This window comes from Lissotriton vulgaris, chromosome 3_1 (genome assembly GCF_964263255.1).
Source record: "Lissotriton vulgaris chromosome 3_1, aLisVul1.2, whole genome shotgun sequence".
NCBI classification, from domain to species: Eukaryota; Metazoa; Chordata; class Amphibia; order Caudata; family Salamandridae; genus Lissotriton; species Lissotriton vulgaris.
This window is the reverse complement of record NC_141689.1, coordinates 1,739,587,345-1,739,604,101: the sequence shown is the minus strand read 5'-3', so window position 1 is coordinate 1,739,604,101 and position 16,757 is coordinate 1,739,587,345.

The following is a 16,757-nucleotide window of genomic DNA, read 5'->3' as shown; positions in this document are numbered from 1 at the left end:
GGTGTACAGGCAATGCAGGAGCTCAAGGTGGGACTGAGAATGTAGACATGAAAATTCAGTGAAATAATTTCTACATGCTACTGAAAAAGTTGGTATGCAATTTCTACAGCACACCCAGAATCTTATTTACACAGCATGGAGACTATATGGGAATTCAGAGGCCTGACACACATGCTGCTTTAGACTTTATAGCAGCAACTGTCATAAGAAAGAACTCACTCCAAGACTACATCTTTTACCATATTTTAAAACACATCAATTAAGCAAATTATTCTGCCACATTTTTCTGAAATGAATTCTCACTCACACTGTGATCTTAGACACATGACAGTATGCCTTGCAATTCAGCAAAATGATTACTACAGCGAAAAAAAAGTCTAGCTAGGAGTCCTGTTTCACATTTTAGGACAGTGCAGTGGTGTACAGGAAATGCAGGGGCTCAAGGTGAGACTGAGAATGTAGAAATGAAAATTCACTGAAATAATTTCTACATGCTACTGAAAAAGTTGGTATGCAATTTCTACAGCACATCCAGGATCTTTATTACACAGCCTGGAGACTATTTGGGAATTCAGAGGCCTAACACACATGCTGCTTTAGACTTTATAGCACCAACTGTCATAAGAAATGACTCATTCCAAGACTACATTTTTTACCATATTTTAAAACACATCAACTTATCAAATTATTCTGCCACATTTTTCTCAAATGAATTCTCAGTCACACTGTGATCTTAGACACATGACAGTATGCCTTGCAATTCAGCAAAATGATTACCACAGCGAAAAAAAAGTCTAGCTAGGAGTCCTGTTTCACATTGTAGGACAGTGCAGTGGTGTACAGGCAGTGCAGGGGCTCAAGGTGGGACTTAGAATGTAGAAATGAAAATTCACTGAAATAATTTCTACATGCTACTGAAAAAGTTGGTATGCAATTTTTACAGGACACCCAGGATCTTTATTACACAGCCTGGAGACTATTTGGGAATTCAGAGGCCTAACACACATGCTGCTTTAGACTTTATAGCAGCAACTGTCATAAGAAATAACTCACTCCAAGACTACATCTATTGCCATATTTTAAAACACATCAACTAAGCAAATTATTCTGCCACCTTTTTCTGAAATGAATTCTCACTCACACTGTGATCTTAGACATATGACAGTATGCCTTGCAATTCAGCAAAATGATTACTACAGTGAAAAAAAAGTATAGCTAGGAGTCCTGTTTCACATTTTAGGACAATGCAGTGCAGTAGCGGTCGGCAGTAGGTGTTTCTATAGGGCGGTGACGTGGGCAGGAGGAGGGGCAGGGTGGGGGGAAATAATGTATGGATTACGGAGTTTTACAGGTAAGTAAACATTTAAATACATAAAACGAATTTCGTTGCGCACACTGCATCACCAAATGTGATGCAGTGCGCGCAACGAAATTCGTTTTAAGTATTTAAATGTTTACTTACCTGTAAAACTCCGTAATCCATACATTATCTCCCCCCACCCTGCCCCTCCTCCTGCCCACGTCACCGCCCTATAGAAACACCTACTGCCGACCGCTACTGATGCAGTGGTGTACAGGCAAACGCAGGAGCTCAAGGTGGGACTGATAATGTAGAAATGAAAATTCACTGAAATAATTTCTACATGCTACTGAAAAAGTTGGTATGCAATTTCTACAGCACACCCAGGATCTTTATTACACATCATGGAGACTATTTGGGAATCCAGAGGCCTAACACACATGCTGCTTTGGACTTTATAGCACTAACTGTCATGAGAAATGACTCACACCAAGACTACATCTTTTGCCATATTTTAAAAAACATCAACTAAGCAAATTATTCTGCCACATTTTTTTACAACTATCACGATGTTTTTCCCAAAGCAGACAAATTCAGAATTGCACTCTATGCAAATAAACTCCTGCTTCCACATTAGAACACATTTTTCTTATTAGCTTAAACTGCACAACATAGATCCCCTTACAAATGAACAACTCACTTTTAAAAATGCTTTTGTAGTTTTAAAATAGTGTCAAAAACACACCAGATTTTTTTAAGCACAATCTCTGAATTGTGCACCAGTCACTGGAGTCATAGAATGACATAGCTTCCTTCTCATTTTCCACTCATATTCTTGAAGATAACCAATACAATTTCTTCCCACACAAATTCAAAACCAAACTAACATTTTAATTGGTTCTACACGTTCAAACTCACATAATGTTCAACCTTCCCCCACAGCTCTCTCTGCCTGTTACTATGGTAACACTCTATAGAACACCTAACTGAACACACAGGTGAAAAGTTCATCACCAAATGTTGCAAATCAAACCAGCAAGGGTGTTTGACATCTCAATAAACCAGATTATCCTGTGCAATGTACCTTTCAATGACTTTTTATCAACCAGTCGCATTTCTCCTTCTAAAAAACAGTTGCATGCACCCTAGTTTTCAATGTTGAATTTTAAGAAACCACAAATAACTTCTTTTTTTTCAAGTGCACTGAATCTCATCCACATTTTTTTCTTAACTCCTACTTTTCAAACTGCCATTTCATTTCCAGAACCCATCTGAGTACCACCAGATCTCTCTTTAAGATGCTTAGAGTGTGGATTATAGGACATAGTTATATTTTCTGGAGTGAAAGGTATGCAGAAAATAGATGCTTTCTCAACCTTGATTTATCAAATGTGGATATTATGTGGATTGGCCGGAGAGGATTGAGATGTCATCAATTGATGCCATTGGTAACATCCTTTTTGCATCTCCCACACCCTGACCTCATAATTGTGCACTGTGGTGGCAATGATCTAGGCACTTTGACTGGGGTAGTTCTGGAAATGCTTTTAAAGGACATCTTTGGGCAATTGATGTCACTTTTTCCACAAACTGCCTTTGTATATTCTAATATATGCCCAAGGCAAAAATGGAACTGGTCCAACCAATATTATCCACAGATTGAGAAAGCAAGGAAACATGTGAATAAGTCTGTTTCTGCTTTCCTCAGAGACTATGGAATGGGTTCTATATACCACAACAACTTGCGTTAACCCATGCAAGGCATTTATAGAGGAGACTGTGAACATTTCACAGATGAGGGGAACAGAGTCTTCCTCTTCAATTTTAGACTCTGCATCGGTACTTACTTGTAGGTACAAAAAACACTCAATAAACACAACGGCTCTTTTTAGAGCCAACGAACATCTAAACACTCAAGCTCATTATTTAACAGTATTTTTTTGTTTTTTTTTAATGCGCGCGCAAGGTGCGCGCACCTCGCTTTTAAAAAAAAAATGTTTTTTTTTACCTTCGGGGTCCTTCAGGGACCCCCTAAGAAGGCCTAGGGGGTCAGGGAGTCTCTTCCCTGCCCCCTTTTCACGTTCTTTGCTTTTGATTTTGGCTCTCTTCGACCTCGGAGTGACAAAATGGGGGCCATAGGGTGCGAGCACCATGCGCGCACCCCGCAATTTTTGTTGTTGTTCAAAAAACATGGTTTTTTTTGCCCTTCGGGGTCCTTCAGGGACCCCCTAAGAAGGCCTAGGGGGTCAGGAAGTCTCTACCCTGCCCCCTTTTCACGTTTTCCACTTTTGTTTGTGGGTCTCTTCTGCCTTCGAAACAAAATGGCGGCCAACACTTTTTGGTTTCCTCCGATTAGAATGTTGACAGACGTCTAACAACAAATCAGAATTCAGCTCGCGCACACCCGATTCGCGCTTATAGATATATGTTTTTTTTTTCTTCTAATTTTCTCAGGAACTACTGAAAGGATTTACACTATTTAAGCAAAATGGTGATCTGCGAATCAGACTCTACCATTTTGCCAAATTTGGTGTAATTCCGTTTAGCGGTTCGGGCTGTAGTAGTGTCTAAAATTCCTATGGAAATTAACATGGGGAAAAAAAGTTTTGGGACCCCTCTTTTTTCTCGGCCCCCGCTTCACGAATCTACCCAAGACTTTAAGGGAAGAAGCGGAGCGGAACGGGCCATCTTCTTTGAGAAATTTGCGAAGATTCGTCCACCGGTGCCAAAATTAATCCCAATAGAATGTTGCTGATTTCCTATGGAAACTAGGTCCTAACTATAACTACATACTGGCGACCGCCAGTAGATAATATATATATATTGCACAGTATTACAAACCAAATTAATACTTTAAATAAGTCATGAGATTGGGATCAATCTTCTCTGACTGTTACGCTGCAGAAAAATTAATGTTTTTGCACCCTGCACTCGCACTTTATTTTACTTTATTTATTTATTGATTACACTACACTAAATACTCTTAAACATTGGTTTTTACTCTAAATGTGAATTATAACTTATTATTATTCTTTAATAGGTTTCATTCTATTCAAATGTACCTATTGTTGTGATGTGGTTGAAAGAACTCTTTCATGTCTATGAACGTTTTCGAATTACACATTACTGACGTCACCCATCCATGTAAAGTATTTAAACCAATGTAATCATTTTCACTGTGTCATTTGATCAAGGTCCAAGGCGGGACCGAAACGCGTCATGATGTCCATGCACTGAATTAAACAGTAAGAAGCACCAGAACTGGGGTCCGTGTCCGTATTTTCAAAATACTTGGATTGTGTTTTTGTTTGGATATGGAAACTTTGTGATATCCTAAAGCCAGTGGCAGTTTCTCTACGGCGATCCACGGACCCCCTCTCGCATCGGGCTGCAGCAAATAGAAGAAACCTGCTCTTCCCTTTGGGGAAGAACCCTGATCATACTCCGGAAGGAGCAACGCTACAGCCCCCCGTGTGAACCGCAGACAACAGCGACGTGCAGTGGGCCATTTGGCGGGAACCAGATTCGGAGGAGTCGGGAACTTCCAAAGGGGACCCAGGTACCAACTGTTTAGCGGAATAAGGGGTGAGAGGAGTGCAACGAGCGAAGAAAGGGAGAGTACTGACCACTTCCGCAAACTTCGCAGGTACTGTGATTAAATAACTATAATAACTATTAGTGCAATGGCGTCTGACACTTGCCAAATCTTCACCTTTTGCAAATATGAAGCACATTATTAAAAACAAAAGAACAGGAAAAGATGTTCAAGCCACCGCAAGACCAGTAAGAGATGAAACAGGGTCATCAAGCACCTCACTCACCAGCCTTAGCTCGGGTGCAGAAAGTGACCTGGAATCAAGGGGCAACGATAGTGTAACCGACCCAATCCGCACTCTGGATGCTGAATTGGCTTTTTTATGCGAGGCCCGCAAATTAACATTAAGACCCCGTACAAAAAGGGTGAACTACGATCAAACAAAAACTGGAAACGCAAACAAAGACGCAAAGCCAAATGCAACAAAAGCAACTTACAACAAAAGAGGAAACTGGAGAGGGAAGGGCAGGTAAGAAACAGTGTAGCTGGAAACAACAAAACTATTGTAAATCTTTCTCAAAGACCACTTAGCGACAATGAAAAGTATATATTGAGTCTGGGCCTAACATACTGCCCTGAAAATGACTTCAATTATGCAAAAACACGACTTGACATATTTAAAGGCACGAGGAAATTGAAACTGCAGAAATACCATTTTCTAAACAAAAAGAGCGATCTGAATACTTGTATCGTTGAAAGTACTGATATCCCAATCTCCCAAACAGATACCCAAATAGGGAGTAGTTTACAACAGGAAATTCAGTAACTATGGGCTGAAGGTCTAACTGGGGCAATGTCAGGAAGAAATGAATCTGACTCTGTGGACAACAGCGAGTTACCTAATACTGACAGTACCAACACCAGAGGCCCCTTAACTCCTTTTCGACCTAAATCTACTTTCAAATCCCAGCATGATGAAGGATTCTATTGACCTGTTTCATGATCAGGTCACAGCTCAAATAAAAGCCCTAAATGTCAACATACACAAAGGGAGACAAAGGTTCAATAAAGAACGAACAGAATATTTTGCCCTCATGTCTAAACTTAAAAGGAACAACAAAATCGTCATCAGACCATCAGACAAAGGTGGTAATATAGTATTACTAACCAAGGAGATGTATACCAAGGAGGCTTTTAGCCAACTCAATGACAGAAACTGTTACATGAGGTGTAATTCAACTGAATTGAAAAAAATGTATGAAATATTCAACAAGAAACTCTTACATTGGAAATCCGATGGTCTTATAACAAATCAGGAGTTTACATTTTTGAAAAACAATTTTCCAGTGGTGCCTACCATATACTTTTTACCCAAACTCCATAAGGATCCAAACAACCCCCCAGGATGACCAATAATCTCAGCCAGAAAGGGTTGTTTGGAACATGTGTCTCAATATGTGGACTTCTTTTTACAGACACATGTCAAGACTCTACCGTCATATATTGGTGACACTAGTGACTTTTTACGGAAACTGAAAGATCTTAAGTGGGAACAGGGGTATCTATTAATGGCGCTTGATGTCAGATCCCTATACACTAGTATTGTCCACACTGACGGTTTAAAGGCACTTGATTACTATCTAGAACAATCAATGGGTAATATGCAAAAACACAAAAAAATGCTAATTGAAATGGTAGAATTCTGTCTTAACAACAATATGTTTATGTTCAATAACCTTCTTTTTAAACAGCTTAGAGGTGTCGCCATGGGAGCCAGCTTCTCCCCCAGCTATGCGTGTCTTCAAATGGGCTGGTGGGAGGAGCTGGTTCTCCGGGTGGAACATCAGGAGGCCATGACTACCCATGTGGTAACCTGGCTTAGGTTTATTGATGACTTGTTTGTTATCTGGAATGGTGATATGCAGACTGCAAATGAATTTGTGCACTGTATTAACTCAAATGAATTAAATCTACATTTCACAGAAAGCATAAGTCCTACATCAATAACATTTTTAGACACTGAGGTCTACATAGAACATAACAGAATAGAAACTAAACTTCAGCGGAAAACCACAGCAGGAAACTCGATACTCCATGCCACAAGCTCACATGTGCACCACCTGATTACCAGCATCCCCTATGGTGAAATGCTTAGGTTAAGGCGGATACACAGCAAAGACGAGTACTTATTGAGAGCACAATTAGAGAGCAAATCTAGATTTCTAGAATGAGGCTATAGTGACAAACTCATTGATATTGCCATCAGGAAATCCATGACTAAAGAGCGTTCCAATCTACTATTAACAGGCAGGAACATTAAGAGTAACTTGGAAATACCTAACAGTACTGATACCACTGTGAATACAGTCTCTAAAAAGGACAGTTCCTTTAGACTAGTGATTCAATACAGCCAACAACATAGGAAGATTGAATCTATAATAAAAAAGCATTGGCCACTGGTATTGAGTGACCCAGTAATACGTTCTAATCTACCTAAGAGACCGTCATTTACCTACAGTAGAGGCCGCTCAATGAGAGACGAGCTTATAAAAACTAGCCCTGAGGTAATTGAATCTACAGATTGGTTAAAAACTCACAGTGGATTCTATAACTGCAAAGTATGCAAAGCCTGTAAACAAGGTGTGAATACCAAAATGTATATTTCACCTTTTGATCAAAAGGAACACAAAATTAAACAGCTGTTAACCTGCAAGACGGAATTTGCTGTTTATGTGTTGTCCTGTTCCTGTAAACTTTTGTACGTGGGAAGTACAAAACTTCAGGTACATAAACGTATCTTACAACATCTAAGAGCAATTTCTAATCAGGACAACACATATCCAGTAGCCAGGCATTTTAAATCCACACACAAATCCAACAGCCGGGAGCTCAGATTCTATGTAATTGACTCAGTATTAGCAAGCAGAAGGGGAGGCAACCGAGAAGAAAAGCTACGTCAATTAGAAATTAGATATATCTTGGAGCTTAATACTAAACAACCATCCGGTTTGAATATGACAGAGGATTTGTCCACATGCCTCTAGTCCCCCCCTATCTTAGGTCTTCAGGTTATACTGCTTTCTCTGATTCTAGTTATTTCAAACAAAACCTTACACCTCCTATAGTGACAGCTATTGAAAACAGATGTATTTTAAACATGTATATTGGTCAATGTGGTAATGATCTTAATTGGTATTTATGATATCTTTATGGTTATATATGTAATACATATGCATTTTATCCTATCTATTTATATTCATATTTATATTTATATTTATACGACTTTTAGGAGGTACAAACAACATGAATTTTATCTGTTATTTGATATTTTTGTAGTAATTATTACATTATTGTCTTGAAAAGATATATACACTCTTTTTGATACTTCAGTATAATTAATATTTATGATATCTGAAAATAACCATACATACTGATCAACTTGGATCTGCCACTGCATGGCAATACTACATGCATAACAATTGATCTGGTCAAGTCACCAGGGACACTGTATTTAACAGCTAACAACTATCAGTATCCTGATTCCTTGGTATTACTCGACTGATATGGCAGATCACTCCTCATTTTATCTATAAAGTTAATCGTATTGGGGCTCCAATCGATTATGTGGGTATATAGGTCCCACAAAAAGTGTTAAATTCTCGAGTATTTATACCGTCATCTTCTTTGCACAGTATTACAAACCAAATTATTACTTTAAATAAGTAGATTGGGATCAATCTTCTCTGACTGTTACGCTGCAGAAAAAGTAATGTTTTTGCACCCTGCACTCGCACTTTACTTTACTTTATTTATTTATTTATTACACTACACTAAATACTCTTAAACATTGGTTTTACTCTAACTGTGAATTATAACTTATTATTATTCTTTAACCCCTTCCGTGCTCATGACGAGCTGAGCTCGTCATGAGTTGTGCCGCTCGCATGCTCATGACGAGCTCAGCTCGTCATGTAACGAGGCTTTTTGAAAAAAGCCGCACAGCGCGAAAAAAGCCGCCGCAGGCATGTGGTTAATAGGTTTCATTCTGTTCAAATGTACCTATTGTTGTGATGTGGTTGAAAGAACTCTTTCATGTCTATGAACGTTTTCGAATTACACATTACTGACGTCACCCATCCATTTAAATTATTTAAACCAATGTAATCGTTTTCACTGTGTCATGTGATCAAGGTCCAAGGCGGGACCGAAACGTGTCATGATGTCCATGCACTGAATTAAACAGCAAGAAGCACCAGAACTGTGGTCTGTGTCCGTATTTTCAAAATACCTGGATTGTGTTTTTGTTTGGATATGGAAACTTTGTGATATATATATATTACCTACTGGCGGTCGCCAGTAGGTACATATAGTTAGGATTTTTTATATATATATATATATATATATATATATATATATATATATATATATATATATATATATATATATATATATATATATATATATATATATATATATATATATATATATATATATATATATATTACCTACTGGCGGTCGCCAGTAGGTATATATAGTTAGGATTTTTTCTCTATGGGGTTTTTGAAAATTCTATGTCTAATAACTTTGGCGTTTGTGGACGGAATTGGCTGAAATGTTCAGGAAAATGGAACATTTTGTTTCTGAGCAGCCCCTGACAATTTGGGGGGGTTTCATCAAGGGGGGGCCGAGAAAAAAGGGGGGTCCCAAAATGCGTTTTTCCCATGTTAATTTCCATAGGGCGGTTGGCCTCACTTTTAGCTCGAACGGCTGAATGGATTTGCACGAAACTTGGCAAAATTGTAGGGACTGTTAGCCCGATGTGCCTTTGCTAGGTCTCAATATATGTGCTCCAGTGGATTTTGAGTAATTTAGGTTCAAAAAAAGATATATATCTGGGCGGAGCCTAACCACACATCTGATCTGATTGGCTGTCAGCACTTCATCCAAGAAGTGTTGGCAGCCATCTTGGGACCAATATACATGATAGCACCTCATTAAAAAGCATTGTAGTTAATAGAGGGTTTTAGGACTTTAGTTACATTATAAATCATTTGTTGATGGTACCATACTCGTTTTAGGAATTGTGGTGGGTTCTAAGGTGATTTTACCATGTGAAAAAACCTTCTGCTGTGATATCATGAATATTGTTTGAAAGAAAACTAATATCTCATGATTTTCCCACAGTGGTTTGGAAGGGGATCTATAAGCTAAACTGAAAGCATATTTTCTGTAAATTCACATTATCTTTCTCAGTCATGTGAAAATGAAGTCTGACATTCTCAGTAAAACATGTACATCCAACAAGGACAGAGACTGTCAGTTGATTCCTTTGTGCTCTACTGCAGCCTCCTAAAGTGTTCTAAAGAACAACTAGAGCGCTAACAGTCCTACGTATTACAAAGGTATAGCACACCTGGAGCCATCGTGATGGAAATAAAGTGGTAACTCTTAAAACATTTAATTTAAAAAGGAACAAAATGAGGGGGTATATTATGCAATAGAAGGTATTATTAGTGCTGCAGAAAGAAAAATTAGGGCACATTTTGAGTGACTTTTCAAATCCTCTTCTATTTCATTAAAAAATTCTGACATGCAGTCTCCCAAAATGGCCACCAGAGACAAAAGAGCCCAAATGTAGCCCAAATATCACCCAGATGTAGCCCAAGTATAGCCCAATGACAGAATGTCCCAGAGTGTTCTAAAGAACAACTAGAGCGCTAACAGTCCTACTTATTACAAAGGTATGGCACACCTGAAGCCATCTTGATTGGAATAAAGTGGTAACTCTTAAAACATTTAATTTAAAAAGGAACAAAATGAGGGGGTATATTTTGCCATATGAATTATGATTAGTGCTGCAGAAAGAAAAATTAGGGCACATTTTGAGTGACTTCTCACACCCTCTTCAATTTCATTAAAAAATTCTGACATACAGTCTCCCAAGATGGCCACCAGAGACAAAAGAGCCTAAATGTAGCCCAAATATCACCCAGATGTACCCCAAGTATAGCCCAATGACAGAATGTCCCAGAGTGTTCTAAAGAACAACTAGAGCGCTAACAGTCTTACTTATGACAAAAGTATGGCACACCAGAAGCCATCTTGATTGGAATGAAGTGGTAAGTCTGAAAACACTCAATTTAAAAAGGAACAACATGAGGGGGTTAATTTTGCCATAGAAAGTATGATTAGTGCTTCAGAAAGAAAAATTAGGGATCATTTTGAGTGACTTCTCAAATCCTCTTCTATTTCATTAAAAAAATTCTGACATGCAGACTGAAACATGCACTTTGAATACCAGCAGCAGACGTCCCTGGTGAGCAGTAGCTTTACTACAGTGATCTAATGTGCAACTAGAGTGCTAACATTCAGAATTTATGGCAAATGTGTGACACATCTGAATGCCTTCTTGATGGAACCAAAGTAAACAAGCATTGAAAATGCAATAGATCTCGCCCTCGTTTAAGTTAAAGCCATTCTGTTTGTAATGAGGTGGCTTTTTAGCTTTGCTTTTATTAGTGTTTTTTCAACTTTCATGTAAATAACATGCATCTGTATGCATATAAGTATATGTATGCATGCATTTATGTTTGTATTTATATAGATATACAGATGATATATGTTTATATATGTATGTATATATATATATTCACTGAAAAAACCATAGGTTATAGACCATATATAGTTAGGAATTAGCATTTACAAAACCTTGAAAATTCACTGAAAAAACCATAGGTTATAGACCATATATAGTTAGGAATTAGCATTTACAAAACCTTGAAAATTCACTGAAAAAACCATGGGTTATAGACCATATATAGTTAGGAATTCGCATTTACAAAATCTTATTTTACTCACACAAAACCATTGAAATTCCATATATAGTTAGTTGCACTAACTATATATCGCGCACCCGCAATCCACTGCTGATGATGTCACATATTACATCATTCATGACATGGTCAGTGACATCACTGATGACATCACTGATGACATCTCAAATGACATCACTGATGACATCACTGATGACAACATCCAGTGACTGTATGTTTCTGTAAAGTTAAAATATGTCTTACATATTGAAGAATGAGTGGATGTATAAGTGTCTGGATGAAGGATTTAGTAGGTGCATGACTGACTGTATGAGTGAGTGATTAAATGTGTCTCACTGAGTGCATGGGTTAGTGACTAAACTGTCTTAATTTGTGCATCATTATGTCTGTTGTTCTGTAAACTGTTGCATGTGTTGATAAGTAGCTATATGAGTAACTATATGGGTTATTGATTGGTTGCCCAAGTATTTGTATGGGAGACTGAGTGTGTGTGTGGGTGGCTGGGAGGTGTATGACTCTGTGCATAGATGTGTGAGCAGTTGATTCACTAGATGTATGGTTTCAAAAGTGCATGTGGAAACAGCTGTATGGGCGGTTGACTGTGTGCATGAGTGTATTGGTGAGTGAATGGATATCTCAGTGCTACATGTCAAAGTAAGTACATATGTAAAACACAGTACATGTGAGAGTTGACATATATAAATAACTGTGCATAAGAGCCAGTGAATGTGTGAGTGGCTGTATGGATCATTGTGAACTTGTATCAGGGATTGTATAAGAGAGTAAATATGTGTTAGTATATGTTTGAATAAGTAAAGTTTGTATAACTGTATAGTTGAGGAAATGGAGGTGTGATTGATTCTTTGCATGACTGACTAGGTGTGTGAGTAACTCCATGGATGAGTGACAGTCTGTGAGTGTCTGTTTACACTGATTGTATCTAAGGTTATATTAGAGTCTGAAGAGGTTCATCGTATTATCACATGAATGATATCATCAGTGATGTGATCAGTAATGTCAAATGAGATGTCATCAGTGATGTCATCAGTGATGTCATTTGAGATGTCATCAGTGATGTCATTTGAGATGTCATCAGTGATGTCACTGACCATGTCATGAATGATGTAATATATGACATCATCAGCAGTGGATTGCGGGTGCGCGATATATAGTTAGTGCAACTAACTATATATGGAATTTCAATGGTTTTGTGTGAGTAAAATAAGGTTTTGTACATGCGAATTCCTAACTATATATGGTCTATAACCTATGTTTTTTTCAGTGAATATATATATATATTCAAAATAACAAGCAGCACCCCTCCTTCAGCTCTCACTCACTTTGGTTGCAATGAAAAGGTGCAAACTCCACTTTTAGGTACGCCAACAGTTGTCTTTATTTCAGCGTTTAAGCAACCATACATGTTTCAGTAACAGTCGTTACCTTGATCACATGGATTCAATACATTTCTGCCTTTGCTAAATACCACCTCCTCCCAGTGACATCACGGTGTAAACATAGCAAACAGACTGTTTTTCCATTGCTGCTCTCTTTCTGTGTGCTCTCAAAATATGAATTAAACTGCCTTGATCTCAAATACGGTAAACCATACTGATATACATACAGGGTGGGCAATTAATTGAAATATCCATAAAAATATAAATATGTAAGTATGCAATTTTACACTTGTAAATTGTGCTGCTGCAGCAAATATTTAACAAATCAAATGCATCATAGAAATGTTTGTCTTCCGCCCAGTGTATACAATTTCTAAAACTGCCTGCCTTGCCTGTATTTGTAATAACTGCTTACATGCTTTTATTTACACATAAGGTGTATTGATCTATGGTTTCATTAAAGCATACATTGTATATCTGTTTAAATACATAAGGATTGTCATTTGATTTTAAAGGCTGATTAAAACACTAAAAACGGATAGCAGCAGTAGTAAATGTAAACATATTGTCTGCGACATTAAAGAGCTAAAGTGCTTCATGTAACTAAAAGTGCAAATTTCTTATAGAAAATGCTCTTGTGCAGAAATAGTGCAACTATATGTGTAATATTGGGATGAGTTCTATATTTCTTAATATTTATGTGAGAAAATCCCTCATTTTTCTCTTTTTAAATTTTTTTTATAAATGTTTTTGTATTTTATAAATTAAGTTGAAACACACGGCAGACTAGTGTTGTAAATAAAACAGCGATAATATTAAGCATTCGCTGAAGACATGCTACTGTGTCTTTCTCTAGTTTTCCCGCTCGTACTTTTAATACGGCCAGACTCCATTTTGTTTTCTGACGTCCATCTTGTATGCTACACATCGCCATGTGCTCGCTGCGAGACAAGTCCTACCTCGCTGGTTGTCACCCCTGAAGTTTGCCCAGCAACAGGCTATAAATAGTTCCTTGTGTGTCTAGCGCATGCCCAGTAAGAGTAACATCTGTTTCTGCTTAATGTAGTTTGGAATGTGCATTCGGCGGGCTTCAAGAACTGTTGTATCGATCATGTTCAAGAAATGTCCATATATGGTTGTAAATTATGTTTTGAGCTGTAACCGCCCACTTATGAGCCCCTTCTTTATGTATAAAAGGGGACCGCATGTCCGAGTTCTTTGTGCTACCTTGTACAATACTGTAGAGTGTTGTGTGGGCTGTAGTACCACCTTTAAAGGTTTATTAAACTATGTTTTTGCATTTCCAGTTTCCGTGCCAATTTCTTCCGTAAGTCTGAGGACTCTGTGTACAGAAGAGCGAACCCTTTCGCACTCGCAGGCCTTGCTGAGGCCTTTATTCATCAATTGGCGCCCGTCACGTGGGGCTCATTGGCGACTCGGTTGCTCAAAGGATTGGTCGTGACGAAGGATTGGAACCTTGCCGGGGACGTGATCACTGCCAGCGGCGCCTTTAGTCCTGGCATCCCGAGGTATTCTTCCTACCCTTCCTTCCCTTCCGATCTGACCATCTGGATGGCGCCGGTCATCGACTGAGACCTCTTCTGTCGGTTTGCCGCATAGTGGCCGTTTGGGAGAATTCGGAACTTGGCAGTTGGAATCTGGACGCTCTTGATTGGTAAGAATCGTTGTACGATACTTGGTGCAAGCTTTTGATAGTCTTGCTTGGCAAGGCAGTTTTAGAATATGCTTGCCCCGACTAATTTGTTTGTTTGTTTGAGGTGACTAGTCATATTGTTTGTTTGGTAATATTTATATATGTGTTGCAACCCATATAGGCAGGCAATGTGGAGATATTTCTTCTGATCTTTGAATTTGAGCGGCACAACGTTTTAAGTGCCATTTAATTATAATACGATTCAGAAAAGGGGGGTGGTGATGAACAGAGTGTCTAAATTAAGCAGACCACTCTTACCCAGTCCAAAGATCAGGGCTTGATCCATCACCGTTTTTCAGCTCACTGCACCATCCCAGCTCAGAACTTGGCTATATGCAAATTAGTCTGACCCTGGCCCAGTGCATCATGGGAACAGGGCAGACCAAACTACCAAGCCAATTCTTATACTGGGAAGGAAACAAGCTACCGGGGAAATGCCAGAAACCGGTCCCCGGTAGCTTGTCTCCTTTCTGGTGAAGAATTGGCTTGGTAGTTTAGTCTGCCCTGTTCCCATGATGCACTGGGCCAGGGACAGACTGATTTGCATATAGCCAGGTTCTGAGCTGGGATGGGGCAGTGAGATAAATAACGGTGATGGATCAAGCCCTGATCTTTGGACTGGGTAAGAGTGGTCTGCTTAATTCAGACACTCTGTTCATCACCACCCCCTTTTCTGAATCGTTTTTGGCCACTATAGGTGTGGCAGGGTATACTCAGACATGAGTCCCTTTCTCACTGCTCCATCAGGATTCAAGCAAGCCGGGCCGAAGACGGCTGAAATGCCAGAAACCGGTCCCCGGTAGCTTGTCTCCTTTCTGGTGAAGAATTGGCTTGGTCGTTTAGTCTGCCCTGTTCCCATGATGCACTGGGCCAGGGACAGACTGATTTGCATATAGCCAGGTTCTGAGCTGGGATGGGGCAGTGAGATAAATAATGGTGATGGATCAAGCCCTGATCTTTGGACTGGGTAAGAGTGGTCTGCTTAATTCAGACACTCTGTTCATCACCACCCCCTTTTCTGAATCGTTTTTGGCCACTATAGGTGTGGCAGGGTATACTCAGACATGAGTCCCTTTCTCACTGCTCCATCAGGATTCAAGCAAGCCGGGCCGAAGACGGCTGAAATGCCAGAAACCGGTCCCCGGTAGCTTGTCTCCTTTCTGGTGAAGAATTGGCTTGGTAGTTTAGTCTGCCCTGTTCCTATGATGCACTGGGCCAGGGACAGACTGATTTGCATATAGCCAGGTTCTGAGCTGGGATGGGGCAGTGAGATAAATAACGGTGATGGATCAAGCCCTGATCTTTGGACTGGGTAAGAGTGGTCTGCTTAATTCAGACACTCTGTTCATCACCACCCCCTTTTCTGAATCGTTTTTGGTCACTATAGGTGTGGCAGGGTATACTCAGACATGAGTCCCTTTCTCACTGCTCCATCAGGATTCAAGCAAGCCGGGCCAAAGACGGCTGAAATACCAGAAACCGGTCCCCGGTAGCTTGTCTCCTTTCTGGTGAAGAATTGGCTTGGTAGTTTAGTCTGCCCTGTTCCCATGATGCACTGGGCCAGGGACAGACTGATTTGCATATAGCCAGGTTCTGAGCTGGGATGGGGCAGTGAGATAAATAACGGTGATGGATCAAGCCCTGATCTTTGGACTGGGTAAGAGTGGTCTGCTTAATTCAGACACTCTGTTCATCACCACCCCCTTTTCTGAATCATTTAATTATAATACTGCATATTCTGCACTATTTTTAGACATGCCTGTTTTTAGCGCACTCCGTAAGTGGTACTGCTGTTTTGGAAATGATCGGTTGATACTTGAACAATCACGCCGAATAGGGATATGTATGTTAAATTTGGTCTTTCCCCCATAATGTACAGAACGTTGTGGCGGAAATATACCAAAAAAAGATCCTGAGTTGCAATGGCCTATGTATGGATGGTTTGACTTGAAGAAAATTGAGTATGTGGAGCAATGTA